The sequence below is a fragment of the Vipera ursinii genome, assembly GCF_947247035.1.
Source record: "Vipera ursinii genome assembly, chromosome: Z".
In the NCBI taxonomy this organism is placed as follows: domain Eukaryota; kingdom Metazoa; phylum Chordata; class Lepidosauria; order Squamata; family Viperidae; genus Vipera; species Vipera ursinii.
In genome coordinates, this window is record NC_139517.1 from 87,091,263 (window position 1) to 87,106,841 (window position 15,579).

Below are 15,579 nucleotides of genomic sequence, written 5' to 3' on the forward strand. Positions count from 1 at the left end.
CAAATTCAATTCCTAATCAAAACTCAAAGAGCAAGTAGATACAACTTATTTATTTATTACATTGTAGGCTGGATGCGCCATGGCAAAACCACACCCACCCCATTGCCGGCAATGGAAAAAGAGTCACGATACGTTGCAACTTGTCACATGACGTTGCGAGTTTGACACTCCTGATGTAAAACATTAAAATAATAAAACAATAAATATTAATAAAATTAACATATATGGCTAAGGAAGTATACAATATACAATGGGGTAGAGATAGAATCTTCTCTCAATTCATTGACACCTCCAGTATGAAACATCCCTATTGGGAACCGGGGTCAATCAGCAGAACCTGTTTTAAATCTCAGAAGGCCAAGAAGGTGGGGGCGGATATCACTTTGAGGGGCATGATGTTCCGGTGGGCAGGAGCCGTGGGAGAAAAGGCTCATCACCTCACCAGCAGTATTTCAGAGAAATGTAGTTATCAGGCATCCTTTGTTTAATGAGGTACTTTAGCAAATCTAGCTGGAAAAAGTTTCTAAATGAAGAGCCTTAAAGATCAGTGTGTGTGTGTGTGTGTGTGTGTGTGTGTGTGTGTGTGTGTGTACACGTACATACAGAATTATATTTTCAGTACACACACAAATACATGATTGATTTTTTTACCCAAAAATAGTCTTTTGAGAAACAAATTATGATGATCTAGTCAGGATTTAATTTGATTGTGATGATTGTAAACATTATAATAATATAAGAAGTCATCACTTGCAAAATCTTCACTGTCCAAATAAGATCAGGCTATAGTAATAAAGACTGTTTACTGTTTGGGTCAATCCTACTAGATTGACTTCATGGCTATTTTGTTGGTTTTAAAATAGCATTTTTTCACTGCTCTGATAAAAATTGAGCCAAGTTGTAATCCCTGTTCATTTGGATTTATTGCAAAAGTTTTGTTTTCATTATTCAGCCTTTCTTCTAGTTCCTGGATGGAGCTGAATATCAGAAGAGTGGGAAGTGTTGTTTGTCACCTTGGTTTCTTACTGGTTTTAGGTCAATGTCTTGCTCCAAACTCCAGTCCTATGAACAAGAAAATTCCCAGGAATCAAAGAAACAGAGTCTCTCTTGAGTCAAGATCAGCTATTTTTGGTTAACAATATGGGTTGCTTGCCTTCTTCTCAATTGTTTAAAAATGTCCCAGTCTAAAGTAGAAACCTGAGATTTCTTGGTATCCAGTCAAGTCCATCAAACAGGACTGTTTAGGTTTTGCAGGCATTAATAACTATTTGCAAGCTTAGGAGATGGGGAGGGAGAGTCCAAAATAAAAATGAAATCAGTTGACAGGAAGACCATAAATAAAATAATCTAATGTAGGGTAAAGGCACAGCAGAATTTGGGGGACAAAAACAAAGAAATGGAAACATAAGGAGGTACAAGAGGGTACTCTAAGGATATCAAAAGCAGCTGAGTGTTGCCTGTAAAGCTGCCAGCTGGTGGAAAAGCTGCCAGCAGGTGTAGGTTTCAAGGCTGCATAGTTCTGAGCACAAGCATCTCTTGTTTACAACCATATAAAAGTAATTAAAATAAGAGGATGAGGAGCTCACTAAAAGAGCTGTCACATGGTGGCTGTCTTGCTTCCTCTCTCTCTGTTGTTTAAAATATTGTAGAACTTTATTTGTGCAGTTTTCGTGAGCCTAGTTTTCTAGGATATAGGGACAGATTCTAGGTCACCGAGATCAGAGGTTTAGTCTTCTGAGCTTTTGGACTCATGCTGGAACCCATCCTCAGGGAATTTCTCTCTAGCAAAGGGATAGAAGTTCCCTGAGGATGGGCTCCAGCATGAGTCTGAAAGTGTGCAAGACTAAATCTCTGATCCTGGTAACCAACTCAGATTGGATCCTGCAACATTATTCTGGGACATGTATATTTGCCTTCATTCATGACAGATTCTAATATTTAGGAGAGGATGCCAAACAGAGTCTAGCAGTTTTCTTCATTAACTCCCTTGCCTCCAGAACTGCTTCTTGACTCAGTCTTACTTGGTCCAGCATCTGTGGCTTTACTGGTTTCTCTTGATCTTGCTTTAGCAGTTTCTACTCCACTTCTTCCTCTGAGGGTTTGTCAGAAGGAAGATAACACAGGTCAGTGATCTCATACTCCTGTGGAACTGTTTTCTTAATGTGCTATTTTTCTTCCATGATGGAATTTAGAGTGATAGATTTATTGTTAGACTCTCATTCAATAAATATTGGCTAAAAGTGGATGAAATATGCCTTCCAACCATTCTGAATTCAAAATTAGCATCACACTGAAGGCTGAAGTTCAACATTAGCAGCACACTGAAGTTCCTCATAGTTTTTCCTTGGCTTTGTATATTGATATGGGTATGAAACTCTAGCACATCTTATAATTGTTATCATAAGAATTATGCAGACCTTAAAATGTTTCTTTCTGAGTGGTCTGAGAAATGTAGTTCAAGTTGCATTTTCATATACAGTTTAAATTCAACATGACCTTCCTTTGAATTTGAATGGGAATTGGCATTGTCATTCTAATGAAAAAAAACTTGGCATGCTTATTTTCTACAAATAGAGCAGCTTCACAAGTGTAAGCAACAAGAATATGTTCATCTTAGTACTCTGTATGTGTGTAAAATGTCAGTATGCAAAAAATGTAAACCTTCCAGCTGCCACAGTATGTGATTCTTGCCAGCAGTCAACAGGATGTAAGACAGCTGAGTTATTTAACCAAATGTAGAAGAAACTAATATATGGCTTTTAATAGCCACATGTCCTACTTCCTAATTACTCCAGTTCTACAGATGTCAGACTCTTATTAATTCCAATAGGCTTTTTGTGATTTAGCATTAAATCTTTTTTTCCTTGTTTCAGTTTTGCTTGCACAGATTGTGCTAGTCTATTGTGCTAGTCTAACAGTTAATTGAAGGTCAAGATAAGGTTGAGATTGGTGGATTTACCTGCAGTTAAAAAAGATCCAGTATCTCTTCCAAAGGTGAATTGGTGTTAAGAGCAGGGTCAGGTTTTGACAGATGGCTAAAACCATAGGTTTAATATCTGCAAGAAGGATGGGGTCTTTCTTCTGCTTTTCCACCTGCAGTAACTGATACGCTGGTATGGGGTGATGGAGACTGCAGTCCTCAGCATTCCGGCCCTGTGGATTAAGTAAGCAAGAAGTCTTTCCAGAAAAGTAGAAGAGGCTTTCCCCATTTACTTTTCTGAAAATTTAATGCCCCACATGGCCTGCTGATATACACAGATCAAAGGGGTTCTGAAAGAAAAAAACTGACTCTCCTCTGAGACCCCTGCACAACCTGCACATAAACTTAAAAAAAACTACAGGGGAGTGATGTTCCTTTAAGCAGGAGTAATCATTTATTTCAGCCAACATGAATGTCCCTCTGTGACCTGACATGTTTTGGGATCTAGCAAAAGAAAATTTGATTTCAAACATTCAGGATCTTCTCTTCAAGATCTACCCTGTATCCTGCTAGCATGCTGGCACTGCCCCTGCAATCTCTAGTGACAGAAGTTAGCAAAGAGAGCATTTCCAGCTCTGCTTTTGTGGAAAACAGCCTTATACTATTTTTGAATAAGGAACATATAGCCCAGACTGGAAGGGCATACATCTTTCATGAATCAGAACAATAATTGAGGTATGATATCTAATACACATTATTGACAATATGCTGTTGTACCTTAGAGCAGGGGTCCCCAACCTCTGGTCCGTGGACCAGTACCGGGCTGCGGCATGCCAGCAACCAGGCCACACATACAAGCAAAGCCCCATCTGCAAGATTCAGGCAGCACATAAAACCATGCCCACTCTGGTCCGTGGAAAAACCTCTCTCCATGGAGCTGGTCCCTGGTGTCCAAAAGGTTGGGGACCTCTGCCTTAGAGAAATGAAGATTGGTCATACACCACGATTTTGTCATCCATAGACAATTCATTGCAATAGGCAACTATTAACATTATTTTTATTCTTCTCCACAACTGCTAGAAAAAAAAGAGGACAGTCCAGTTCAATACTTGACTGTTCAACACAGGATTAGAAGAATTTTAGATAGCCATTGCCATCCAGAATACAGCCTGTGGACCAAATACGCCACAGATCTATGTCAGAATAAAATGCTTGCATTCTTCTTTAATTCATATCAGTATTCAGAATCATAAGGACTAGAGCCTTCATTTTTTGTTACCTTACTTGATGGACTATAAATTTTTCAATGGAAAATTTCCACTGAAAAAGCTTCCATGTTTTGTCTTTTGGCATTGGGCCAGCAAAGCTTATGTCAGGAGAAATGGCAAATGCCTCTTTCAAATCAGTTCATTACTGACCTCAGCTATGGAGATCAGAGAAAGGCTGTACTTGTCATGTACACAGCAAAACATCCTCAGTTCAGTGTTAGATGTGTAAATGTATTTGTTAAGTGCATAGGGATTGTGGGCCTGATAAACACAGTTTGATGTCAGCAGCCAGACAGTTGGAGCTCTGAGCAGCAGGAGGGCCAGTGGTGATGAGTGTGAAGTTCAATCTCCTGAAAGGTCCTATTTGCTATTTTTCAGAGTAAACTAGAAAGGAGGAAGGAAAAAACGAGGTATTTGTGGCTCGGGGATCCTTTTTCAATATATATTAAAAGCTGAACCTATTAAGCGGTATACATATGTGGTTTCTTTGTGTGTATGTCTGCACATGTGTCTTCCTACCTTGAAAATCTTCAAAATGCCAGATGTCAAGTTTTGCAGAGATCACTGATAGATAAAACAATGTGGTTTGGCAGCAGTTTCTGTCTGTCACTGGAAGTACTGCAGTTTGAACATAAGGAGCATTTTTCACACTTTTTTTAAAATAAGATGTTTGGACTAAATAGTTGGTATAAAAGTAAACAACAGTCTGGATAAAAATAACTTTCCATTGTAGTTTTGCATATATTTTTATTGCATACATTTTAAAGACTTTTTAAAAAATTATAAAACCTTATAGAAAATGCTGTTAAACTTGGCTAAAATATATATGAGAAAATATAGTAAATATTAGATTAATTTAACATATCCCTAAACAAAGCATTATCATGATATATAAAGAGGCTTAGAATCATTTCTACACAGGTTAATATTTACTCAACTTTCTTTGTAGCATTTAATGTGAAGGTGTTAAAAGTATATATAAATTTGCATGCAAGTAGAAAAATAATACTATATATACTTTGGACAATCTATTGTGAGAGCATGCTACAGCTATGGGCTATCACAGGGGTGTCAAACTCAATTTCATTGAGAATGCATCAGCATTGCGGTTGCCCTCAGGGGGCCGTGTGGGTATGGCCTGGGTGGGCGTGGCCTACTGGGTGGGTGTGGCTAGAGTGCCTATGGCCTACTGGGTGGGCATGGCCAGCTCTACATCGTTCGCATTAAGGGTGCCTATGGGGGCCTGGGCAGGAGTGGGACAGATCTGTGGGTCTCTGGCAGAAGGAGGGTCTCTGGGCCAGGGCCAAGGCAGCGGGGGCCGTTCCCTCACTGTTTCCAGGATGGCTTCGCGGGCCACATGAAACCACTTCACGGACCAGATCCGGCCCCCGGGCCTTGTGTTTGACATGTCTGGGCTATCATGTGAGCTGTTTTTAAGTTGATAACATAGTTGATGGAAGAAGAGGTAACATATCTTTTCAGAAAAAAACTTTCTCACAAAAAAGGGGAACTGAGGGGAACTAATGTACTAGCAAGAAAGAGCGAAGAACTGCATAGTGGCCCCAATAGGAACAAGTCAAAATAGATAAGATAGAAATCGAATACGTGCTTCTGGAGGAGATGAAGGAACACTCTTGAAATAGATCATGATAGGGTTAAAAAAACATAAAGGAAGGAAGATGAGTAATGAGAGTCCTGTCTTCCTGATGTAAAAGGCTCCAGAGAAGATTGAAGACAGAAAATGTGTCCTACCATCTTGAAAGAAATAACTAGTTAATACAGTTAAAGCCCATATTTAGGTGGGGAATTTTGTAGAAATAGCTAATACTAACGGTAGCTAAAAATGGCACAAACTTTATTAGGGAACTTTACTAGTAGAGAATAGTTAATCTACCATATTAATCCTTGGCTAAGCATACATAAATCTGATCTCCCATTATTGTTTTACTCTGATCAGAGGAGTTAGTTATAGGAAGGTGGAAGAATGGAAGAGAATGCATCAGAAACAGATATAAATTTCTTAAATAAATGCAGGTAAAATTAAAAGAATCTGTTTGCTGAAAGCAATGCTTATCTTTCTGCTCAAATAAAATGAAAAATCCATAAGGATTTTTAATTCTCTCTGTACTGGAATAAATCAAGCAAAATCTTTATTATATTGCATATAATGCTATGTTGGTTCATTTTTCTGTGAATCCATAAAGCCTTCAAGACATGAATGAAACTGCAGATTAGGAATTAAGGATTTGCCCCCTATTTATTTAGATAATATGTCATTGATTTTGCTCTTCCTGCATTTCAAGACAATTTAGGCTGTCTTGAAAAGCAAATACAATTGCATGCATCTATTTGTCTTTTTTAGAAGAGGAGGAAGATATCCTTCCATTTAGTTTAGCTGGTGCATCTAAGTCAGCGAATGGAAGAATACCCATCTTTCTCTCCTTGGTTTTAAATGTTTGTCAATCTGATGCTTGTAACAGAATTAGGAGAAACTCTTTTTACCCATTTGTGAAGGAATGGGATCCCCGTAACTTACTGTAAATCTGTCCACTTTTCTAGGTTTCCTTTCTAGCCATTTCTCACTTTCCAAAGGATTTCAATCATATGATAATCTTATGGTAATTCAGCATTCAGATTTTCTTACTTGGTCTGATTGAGGACTGGTCTGTTTCTGTGATAATCATGGACTTGTTTCAGTTGTTACCAAGGATTGTTCCCTCACTGTTTTTGAGTTAGGCAGGATGAGCATTTTTTCATGAGGGATGAGAACTTAACTCTCTAGTTAAGTTGCACAGATTCTATGATGACTTGCTACGTTCTGAACAGATAAAATGTTCATAAATATATTTTATGAATTTTTTTTTAAAAAAAAACTTTAAAAAATGCAGGTAGCCCTAGTCTTATGACCGGTCACTTAGTGACCATTCAACATTAATGCAGTCCTGCTAGGCTGCATTAACAGAGGGCTAGAATCAAGATCACGTGAAATGTTAATATGACTTTACAATGCCTTGGTAAGGCCACACTTGGAATACTGCATCCAGTTTTGGATACCATGATGTAAAAAAGATGTTGAGACTCTAGAAAGAGTACAGAGAAGAGCAACAAAGATGATCAGGGGACTGGAGGCTAAAACATATAAGGAATGGCTGCTGGAATTGGTTATGTCTAGCTTAATGAAGAGAAGGTTGAGGGGTGACATGATAGCAGTGTTCCAATATCTCAGGGGTTGCCACAAAGAAGAGGGAGACAAGCTATTCTCCAAAGCACCTGAAAGCAGGACAAGAAGCAATGGATGGAAACTAGTCAAGGAGAGAAGCAACCTAGAACTAAGGAGAAATTTCCTGACAGTTAGAACAATTAATCAGTGGAACAACTTGCCTCCAGAAGTGGGGAATGATTCAACAGTGGAAGTTTTTAAGAAGAGACTGGACAGCCATTTGTCTGAAATGGTCTAGGGTTTCCTGCCTGAGCAGGGGGTTGGACTAGATGACCTCCAAGGTCCCTTCCAATTGTTGTTATTAATACTACTACTACTACTAGTAGTAGTAGTAGTAGTACAGTAGACATCCCAGTAGACTTGGTTTCAAAATTCCCATATCCATGTCTTCTTCATGATTGCTTGACTGCATTTGGGGCACTCTGAAACAGGCCTGCATTTACAGCTGTGTTTACAGCACCTCACAGTCATGTGATCATGATTTATATTGTTGTTGCCAGAAATTAGCATTTACTTCCAGTTTCCAGCAAAATCCACCCTATTGCAAACAGTGGGCTTGCTTAATAACCAATGTGTTTGCTTTGCAATTGCCACATTTGCTCAACAACTTCCACTAAAAAGGTTATAAAATTGGGCCTGGTCATGTGGTGACCTGACTTATGACCATCACCATTTACAATTGAAATTGTGGGCTCAATTACAGCCGTAACTTGAGGACTACATGTAATAGCAAGTGGTTGTAGAAAGACTATTTTATATTGAAAAAATTATATATTCATTTACGCTGAACATCTCCCCATAGTCTAGTGAATGAAGTTCAGTTGGTGCCATGTTAAATGCATACTCACTCTGGAAATATTTACTTGATCAGTTTCTCAACAGAGAAAAGTTACCTACTTATGCCAGGTAACTGCTGAATCCAGGTAACAGCTGATCAACATATCTAGGCAATGGGAGTCTTTCATGAGGTTTGATTAATAACAACAACAACCTTTATTGTCACTCTGAATGTACACCAATCAAAGGGTCACCACCTCCGATATACACTCCTTGTTGTTGGCCAGCTCACGTTTCAGAACGTCCATTACGTGGAGTTTTGCATGAATTGGCCATAAAATGCGCTCTAAACGTCATGTAAGTCACAACAATAGAAAAACACAGTCTGCTTAAAATAATACTACACAAACATTAGCTGTTGTCATGTTTTAATTGAACATAAGATGGAAACATTCACAGTGCAGGGTGGAAAAAGTATGTGAACCCCTAGCCTAATGACTTCTCCAAGAGCTAATTGGAGCCAGGAGTGAGCCAACCTTGACTCCAATCAGTGTAATGATATTGGATGTGTTGCTGACAGCTGTCCTTCCCTTTAAAAACACACACCTGTTTTGGGTTTACTGGTCTCAAGAAGCACTGTCTGATGTGAATCATGCTTGCAGAAAAGAGCTCTCAGAAGACCTACGATCAAGAATTGTTGACTTGCATGAAGCTGGAAAGGGTTACAAAAGTATCTCCAAAAGCCTTGACGTTCATGTGTCCACGGTAAGACAGACTGTCTACAAATGGAGAAAGTTTAGCACTGTTGCTACTCTCCCAAGGTGTGGTCATCCTGTAAAAATGACTGCAAGAGCACAGCGCATAATGCTTAATGAGGTAAAGAAGAATCCTAGAGTGTCAGCTAAAAACCTACAGAAATCTCTGTACATTTTTGTTGACACATCTATAATAAGGAAAACATTAAACAAGAATGGAGTACATGGGAGGACACCACAGAGGAAGCCATGGCTGTCCAAAAAAAATATTGCAGCACGTTTGAAGTTTGCAAAAGAGCACCTGGATGTTCCACAGCGCTACTGGCAAAATATACTGTGGACAGATGAAACCAAAATTGAGTTGTTTGGGAAAAACACACAATACAATGTGTGGAGAAAAAAAGGCACAGCACACCAACATCAAAACCTCATCCCCACTGTAAAACATGGCGGAGGGAGCATCATGGTTTGGGGCTGCTTTGCTGCCTCAGGGCCTGGACGGATTGTTGTCATTGATGGGAAAATGAATTCCAGAGTTTATCAGGACATTTTGCAGAAAAACGTACAACCATCTGTCCGCCAACTGAAGCTCCGCAGAGGATGGGTGATGCAACAGGACAATGACCCAAAGCATACAAGTAATTCAACAAAACAATGGCTTCAACAGAACAGAATACGCCTTCTGGAGTGGCCCAGTCAGAGTCCTGACCTCAACCCGATTGAAATGCTGTGGCATGACCTTAAGAGAGCGATTCACACCAGGCATCCCAAGAATATTGCTACACTGAAACAGTTTTGTGAAGAGGAGTGGTCCAAAATTACTCCAGATCGTTGTGCAGGTCTGATCTGCAACTACAGGAAACGTTTGGTTGAGGTTATTGCTGCCAAAGGAGGGTCAACCAGTTATTAAGTCCAAAGGTTCACATACTTTTTCCACCCTGCACTGTGAATGTTTCCATCTTATGTTCAATTAAAACATGACAACAGCTAATGTTTGTGTAGTATTATTTTAAGCAGACTATGTTTTTCTATTGTTGTGACTTACATGACGTTTAGAGCGCATTTTATGGCCAATTCATGCAAAACTCCACATAATCCCAAAGGGTTCACATACTTTTTCTTGCAACTGTACAGTGTGAGATTGTGATACAGTGGGTGGTGTTTGCACTAAGGGTTACTGTTTGCTCCTTGTAGCCTTGTATCTTATCATCAATTATTTGTATTAAACATGATCCATGCCTTAAATAGATCTTAATGTAAACGCTTTTCTGTGCCAAAACTGCCCCAAATTAGGTCCTGTACCATATTAGATATAGGAATCATATATATTTGGTATTATGCAGTATAAAGTTACAAAATGTGTAAAAAACATTCTATGCAGACTTTCACAAGCTAGCACAATTCTGCTGTTGATGACATGGTGCTGGAAGAAATTTCAAAAGCACCCCAAAATTGTACATGTGTCATATAATATTGTACAGGTTATCCTTGAGGTACAATACGCCACTTAATAAACATCCTAAATTATGACAGACCTCCCCCCAAAACTACATATAAACCCATTTCAAAGTTACAATGGCTGCAAAAATCCTGCAGTCATAATCATAATCATAATTATTATTATAATAGTAAAGTTGGAAGGAACCTTGGAGGTGGTCTAGTCCAGGCAGGAAACCCTATACCATTTCAGACAAATGGTTATCCAATCTCTTCTTAAAAACTTCCAGTCTTGGAGCATTCACAGCTTCTGGAGGCAGGTTGTTCCACTGGTTAATTGTTCTAACTGTCAGGAAGTTTCTCCTTAATTCTAGGTTGCTTCTCTCCTTGATTAGTTTCCATCCATTGCTTCTTGTCCTGCCTTCTGGCACTTTAGAGAATAGCTTGACTCCCTCTTCTTTGTGGCAGTCCGTGAGATATTGGAACACTGCTATCATGTCACCCCTCATCCTTCTCTTCATTAAACTAGACATACCCAATTCCAGCAGCCATTCCTTATATGTTTTAGCCTCCAGTCCCCTAATCATCTTTGTTGCTCTTCTCTGTACTCTTTCCAGAGGCTCAACATCTTTTTTACATTGTGGTGACCAAAACTGGATGCAGTATTCCAAGTGTGGCCTTACTACACTTCACGTGATCTTGATTCTATCCCTCTGTTAATGCAGCCTAGCACTGTGTTGGCTTTTTTGGCAGCTGCAGCACACTGCTGGCTCACATTTAAGTGATTGTCCACTAGGACTCCGAGATCCCTCTCACAGTTACTACTATTGAGCAAGGTACCCCCTATACCAGTGGTGGTGAACCTTTTAGAGACCGAGGGCCCAAACTGCAACCCAAAACCCACTTATGTATCGTCGGGTGCCGGGTGGGTGTTGCCCATTGGGTGTGTGTGGCCAATTGGGTAGGCATGGCCCATTGGGTGGGCATGGCTGAGGGACTGGGTGGGACTAAAAAGTTCAATCCATCAATTCCATCTTTGTGAGATCTTTTTTTCCCCGTGTGAAGTTGAAATTGAACGTTTTTGGGGTTTTTTTTCACACAGCGGCGGAGGCCTAAAGTGAAAAGGTTTTATAAAACCCAGCTGAAGGCCAAGGACTGGGGCGATGGCACGCGTGCCCACAGAGAGGGCTCTGCGTGCCATCTGTGGCATGCGTGCCATAGTTTCGCCACCACGGCCCTATACTATACCTGTACATTTGGTTTTTCTTGCCTAAATGTAGAACCTTACTTTTTTCACCACTGAATTTCATTTTGTTAGATAGCACCCAGTGTTCAAGTCTGTCCAGATCCTCCTGTATCTTAAGCCTGTCTTCTGGAGTGTTGGCTATTCCTGCCAGCTTGGTGTCGTCTGCAAATTTGATGAGTTTCCCATCTATCCCTTCGTCCAAATTGTTGATGAAGATTTTGAAGATCACTGGGCCCAGAACAGAGCCCTGGGGCATCCCACTACACATTTCCATCCATGTAGATGCAGTTCCATTGAGGACCACACGCTGAATACGGCCGGTCAGCCAGCTACGAATCTATCTGGTGGTGATGCTGTCTAACCCACATTTTTCTATCTTATCAAGTAGTAGGTTGTGATCTACTTTATCAAATGCCTTACTGAAGTCCAAGTAAATTATATCCACAGCATTCCTCTGATCCGTTACAGTCGCTCGCCATTACAATCCACCACAGGGTCACTGCATTACCCTTCCATCTCACTCCTCCCATTACATCCCACCAGAACTTTGCGGTGCTTGGGTCTCTTCCCCATATGTCTATCATGCACAACGGGTGTCTTTGAAGTTTTCCAGACTTCATGTTGTTGGAGGAGGGTAGACCATGTGTCCCCAGGCCATGCGGCAGTGTTCCAAATGCAGCCACCATTTTGTCATGCCTGTTTGTGGGCAGGACAAAATGGCGACTGCCAGAAATATTGCTACATTTTGCTGCCTTAGATCTGCACAGTGTTGCAAAAGCTTTTGAATGCTGCAGAAGCTTCTACAGCACAGAAGAATTTGTTAAGGCAACAAAACAAAGCAGCTTGTTCCCAGACCATGCAGCAGTGATCCTAATGCAGCCACTTGTGGGCAGAACAAAATTCACAGTCACTTTTGCAACTGTAGCATGCAGCTGTGCAAAACAAGTCATTCTGGGGTTCTAAAAGGCTTCAGAGCTCTTCAAAAAGTAAGCGAAGAGAAGAATGTTTGGCCTGCTGGGGCGGGAATCAGACTTAAGGTCTGGTGGGAGTAGAAAAAAGCCTGTTGGGTCCCAAGGCATGGGAAATGGGTCATGGGCTGTTTTGGAGGTGGGAGGATCTTTGGGAGAGCCAGGGAAGCAGGCCTGCATCTGTACTAGGCATCTTTCATCCAGAAGGCACCCCACACTCCACTTAACGATCCACACATTTGTTTATGTTTCCTTAGGAGAGTAGAGGTGGGGTGGTTATGACTGCTACAACATGTAACTGCAATGGGCAGACACCATTATAGTCATATCTCATCAACTACCTGGAGTTTAGAAATATTACTTTAGGAGTGATGCGTTCAACAAAGGACACTGTGCATTGTGGCTTTTGCTTATTTGATGTTTTCCAAGAAATATTTGACAGGTAGTAATCAAGACTGCTTATTCATATATCTTCAACGTATAAAAGGTTAAACTGGATTGATAAACGTATACATCATCTCAGATTCTAAAGTTATTTCAATTCTACAGCTGCCAGACAATTTTGATCCAGAGATTGGAGAAAAATTACTTCAGATGCACTTTCTCTAGTCTTATACAAATGTGGATTGTATTATTTTGTTTATTACTGGTTTTATTTTAAAGTCTGTATTATTGAAGAAAAAGGGGGAAATTGCTAATACATGTTGCTTTTCTTTATACTGACTTGGCCTAGATATTCTCCCATCCCATATCTCAAATTACATAGCTTTTTAGATTTTCCTAATGAGCCAAACTATTGCTGAGAATAGGGAAAAATTAATAAACACCAAAATCATGAATAAGATTGAATTCTTTTTATCTGCTACAAGAGAAGAAAACGGCTAGCTCAACATTCTCTAGTTTTTTGACACTCAAGGTGTGATCAGAGATTACTTACCAACTGCAAGAGAATGGGGAATGAGTTCATTAAAGCTGTGCTCCTTTTCACACATAAAAGAAAATGTCTTTCACTATGACTTGTAGATCAGTCTACACTTTTTCCCCCTTTATACGTATGCTTTCTCTTAAAAAAATATTTAGATCTTAACTGAGTTCTTTGGAGGTTTAAAAATGACTGCTATTATATATTTCCTTATATATGGTGTTGTAAATGTTAATTTTATTACATCTAAAGTTCTGTATGAATACATGTATGTATTTTCTTCTTTCAGTATTATTTTTAAGAATTAATTGGCCTTAAATGAAAGAGAAATAGAACCAAAATGGGGCCAGTAAAAAACAAATGATATGTATTAGATTAGAATGTAAAAAATACTTGTGGTTTTAAAAACAATAACAAAGTAATATCAAGACAGTGAAAACAGAAGTTATGACCAGATGCATCTTTCCACTGGTAATACGCCAATCATTACAGCAGTTTTACAGCCTCCAGATAAAAATGTGTGTGTATATATAGGGTGGGCTGGCTGACTTTAACAACCCTGATGACAGTAGTTTGGAGGTAATCTATAGAGACATTTTTATTCCAGGTGATCTTTTATGTTTTGATGAAGTTAATATCTTTTACAGAGATTTGAAACATTGAACAGATAAAGGGAGGGCGTTCTGGCCTTCTTTGGTGGGTGCTTCTTTCCATCTTTGTTTAATTCACTGTGCAAACATTGGACTATATTTAATAATGACATTGAAGAAAATTATATAGTTTTAATATCCAATCCTTAAAAAAAATTATTTTGTTTTAATTTTAATATTTCCCCCTTTTTTAGAAGAGAAGGGGAGACTAAAAGGTTTTTTTTATAATCCAGGGTTTTTTTGTGGGTATTAGTATTGTGCTTTTTATTTCTTTTATCATATAGGATTTTTTTTTAATAAAATAGGTTAGTATTTTTTTAAGTACACACTCTTTTATATAGTAGTAATAATTGTCATTGTATAGTTATTGAATTTATACATTAAGTTAGTTATTCATAATTAATGATTTTAAAGAAATATTGATTGTACTGTTTTATAGCTTGATAAAATAAAAATTGCAATAGATTTTTTTAAAAAGACTGATTCTCCATATCCTCATTTAGTCATGGAGTTTTATAAGAAGCCCAAATACTGTGTCCTACATTGTAACTCTGCCTCTATCCACCTCTGTATTTTTTCTTTAGTAGAAAAGAATTATGATGAAAATATGAAATGGCTCATAAGATCCAATACTTGGTACCCTCAGTGATAGTTCCACCATGACCGGATAGGAGCTACCAGGAGCAAAAAGGATGGTTAAATCTAAATAATCATAATAACAACAAGTTGTAGTGCACCCCAGTAATAAAAATAACCTTATGAGCCCACTTGACATGCCTATAGGGAAATCACCTCTGATAGCAAAGGGCAAATGTTACGGCTTCTGCAAAAAGCAAGCATGGGCAGTTGTATTGCACCAATACTTGAGTGCCTAGTTGTCAACAATACTTAGTCCTGCTCTGGGTCATGAGGAAAGGAGGTGACACCGCTAAAGAACCTTCCCAGAGGCTCTTGGTCATTTAAAAACTGGCAAAAAAACCCCCAGATATTTGTTTGGCAGCAAGACACTACAGAGCCATAATAACCAAGGCAGCGAATTTCTGGTTTGATTGTACATCTACTGTACAAAGTACATCCACTGTACTTTAGAGCCAAGAGGCCTTGAAGCCTGCTGACTGGTTTTCTAACAGTTGAAGTCCAAACCATCCTAAAGGGTGTTCCCTGAGGAAATGTTTCATTGTTACATTGAGATGGGCCAATTCTTAGCAAATCTACAATCAATTTATTGTATAAATTGTGATTCTACCTACTTTTTTTCCTATTCTAGCTAAGACTTATGTATTTTGTTACATTACCATTTGAAGCCAAACAATCCTTTACCTATTGCATGTGTGGAAAATAATTCTGCTTGAGTTAGAGCCCAATGCATAAAGCTTTACTTAATGCTTGTTTGCATACTTGCTAATGAAAAATAAC

General features: G+C 39.0%; 1 protein-coding gene across 1 annotated transcript in view; it reads left to right on the forward strand.

The window, feature by feature from the left end:
* RFTN1 (raftlin, lipid raft linker 1) overlaps positions 1-15,579 on the forward strand; it is a 110,771-nt gene that overhangs the window by 83,999 nt on the left and 11,193 nt on the right. The window lies entirely within an intron of this gene.